The sequence below is a fragment of the Eurypyga helias genome, unplaced genomic scaffold, assembly GCF_000690775.1.
Source record: "Eurypyga helias isolate BGI_N326 unplaced genomic scaffold, ASM69077v1 scaffold18033, whole genome shotgun sequence".
NCBI classification, from domain to species: domain Eukaryota; kingdom Metazoa; phylum Chordata; class Aves; order Eurypygiformes; family Eurypygidae; genus Eurypyga; species Eurypyga helias.
The window spans coordinates 40372-43516 of NW_010242056.1; positions in this window are offsets into that span (position 1 = coordinate 40372).

A 3145-nucleotide genomic window follows, 5' to 3' on the forward strand; every position below is an offset into this window, starting at 1 on the left:
ACACTTCCCCTTTTTATTTAGGCTCAGTGACGTGCTCTCTTTACAACCAAGCTGGCTCCCAGTCATGCTTACTAGATTACCTGCTGAAACATGTTTAGGATTTTCAGGAAAAAAAACCCCTATAAACTTGTTATATACTCCAAGCATATTGGTTATAAAATGTGTAGGTATTATCGATAGCTATTTTTGATAGCTTTGATGTGCATGGGTCCAGACTGTATCTCATTTGTCTTCTAGATTCATCAATAAAAAAATAAATTTAAAAAAAAATCTAAAATTTGTCTTCTTCCTATATTTCTTACACTTATTTTTTACAAACAAGTCTCTAATGTTCTTTCCTGCTTCCCTTCTGTACTGATGTGTGGGTACAGTATCATGCCATCAGCTTGTCTGTTTATTGTGTGAGTTAACAAGCACGGTAAGTCATCTGGTAGGTTGACGCTTCTGTACAGTAGTTATCTTAACTATTGTATTGACTATTAGAAATTCAAATAGCTTAATTGTTTTATCTTTACTAGTCATCTATTTAATTTTATTCTAATCTTGTATTCTAATACACCTAATGCATCTTAATATACCTAATACGTTCTAATACATCATAGTACAGGTATAAGGGTTCTGTTCATAAAAACTACTGCATCACGGATTGGTAGAATCATGCACACTTTTAAGCTTCATTACAACCATTGTAACTCATACACAAATTACCTCATCTCATTTACTGCTTTAACTGCTGTGTAAAAAAAAAAAAAAAGTTATAGAAGTAAGTTGCAAAGAATTTACTTACAAGTGTCGGAAAAATCCTTAGAAACCAAATCATACAGATCATGAGATGATAACAAATAGTTATCTTTCAGCTGTGTTATTGTCTGCGTTAATGGCATGAAGGTTATTTACCCTATGAACTGAAAACCCTTTAACAATGCGCTCTGCCTTCCATTATCTCCTCACAGACGGAGCAGGAGGCGGCTGTGTCACTGTGCAAGCTGACTGGGTAGTATCCAGGTAGGGACTGCAGCTGGAGGATTAAGTGTTCATACGTGATGTGTGGTGACTCCGTGCCTCTGGTTGGAAGTACTCCACCTTTGAGATGAGAGAATGACAGAGAAACCCTCTCTCCTGTCTGAGTGCCCATGGCATGCAGCTTCATAATTATGGTCAGACTTGCATTCTGCTTTTGCTTCTGCTGTGTGTCACATTGGCCCCTAATCCTGACAGTCCTGGAGGAGTAGAAAAGGCTATTTAGCCTAAACACCCTGTTCCCAAGACTGACACTGATTTATTAATGTGTGATATGTAATTTCTTTAAAAGGTACTTACGATATGCGGGTTGCAAAATGTTGCAAAACCCAGCTACTTTCACAAGGTAAGCTTGTAGCTGCAAGTCAAGACAATACATGAGCTGAAAGACATATGGATGGAAGATTCAGCCTTCTGAATCCCCTCCACTTACATCAAGGGAGAGTCACTGCCAGTCAGCCTGAAGATGCCTCATTTGGATTCCCATTGCAGGTCTTGAGGCATTAATGTAAACTGCATAGTAAATGAACATTAGTAGATGCAGTCTCTCACCCGTGGATGTGCTTTGGTAAAGATGAAAGATGTGTAAAAGGCAGAGATAGAAATGAATTATATTCAGATGTATTAATGGCTGACTGGTTGCAATGAAGATTTTACAAAAATTAATTTTAAAAAAATGTATGAGTTTATGAGCTGCAATGAATAACTGAGACCCTCCAATAAGGACAAGATTTTTCATATGCACTCCTTTAAGAAATGCCTGAAGAAGTTATTTCTGAAATGTTAGTTATGGGTTTGCTATGCTTTTGTATTTATGATTATAGGTGAATCACTCAGAAATGTATTCACACATTTTCCAGATCATACAACAGAAAATTATATATATCAGGATATTTAAACACTGCTAAGAAAACAGACAAAATTATCGATGTCATCAAAAGTATAGGCCATGTACACCCACATCTTTCTCTAGTTGCTCATAGTGATGAACCCCAGATCTCATCACCCACTGTGCACACAGTTGAGGTGCATCAGCCCAAGCTGTGGAATCTCCAGGAGGAGTCAGCAACCTGAAGGTTCCATGTTGCAATTATTTTCCAGAAATCGTGATCCTAAACGGTGCCAAAGTACATGTATTGCTTTTGGGAGCAGAGTGTCCATCTGTATTCATGCTATGAAATCTCAGAGGGAATATGCATATACGTACGCTCCAGCAGGAAGCTGGATTTCTTGAAGGTGCATGAGGTAGCAGTAAGGCAGATTTCTAGCCAGTCTTCCCCTTGCAGGGTTAATACTCTATTTCTTCTTGCAAGTACTAAAGTAGGATAAATTGTTGACAGCAGAGAAAATTCCTAAACTCTTGAGCCCGTTATCAGTAACTTCACAGGGTTTAATCTGCAGAGTTTATGCTGGTGTTGAAGTCGCAGGTTGACACCGTGGTGCCTTGTCTGTGTCACCTGGGGATGGAATGGGTGCAAATGGGGAGCAGCTCCAAACACCTGGAGCCTCAACCTGAACCAGCACACGCTGGGCATTTGGTCCTGCTGCTACTCTGCAGTGGCACAATCCTTGATTCCTAGAATTGGCATCTGATTTCCATCCTGGACTCGGTGGTGCTCCACATTGCTCAGAGAGCCTGACATTTCCAGGGAAGGCTGATCCTGCTGTTTCTGTGCAGGACCAAGAACACACACAAATGGTAAAGCTACTGATCCCATAATGTGCCAGGATGATATGTGCACAGTTAGTTCATCTGGTTGAAAGTGATGATGGGACCAAGGGCCAAGTTTATCTTGCAGACTGACTTGCACAGTGGCTGAAAACCCCCAGGGACATAATCTTGATACTCATGTACTCATCAGGAAATACATTTATAAATAATCCCATAAAATTATACTCTTCAGGACACAAGTCAATTATTAAACAAAAGAAAATAAGATTAATCCCTGGCTATTGGATGTTAGGGCAGTGCATAAAGGTTTTAAACTTCTGCTGCAGTTTTGGTGCATGCCATTTGCTAATATTGTCTGAGGCACAGAGGGATCGGAACAGAGTCTGAACCCAATGCTGGGTGCAAACAGCAGTGGTTTCTAGAATTCAGCCTCTTAAAGCAAGTTATGGACTC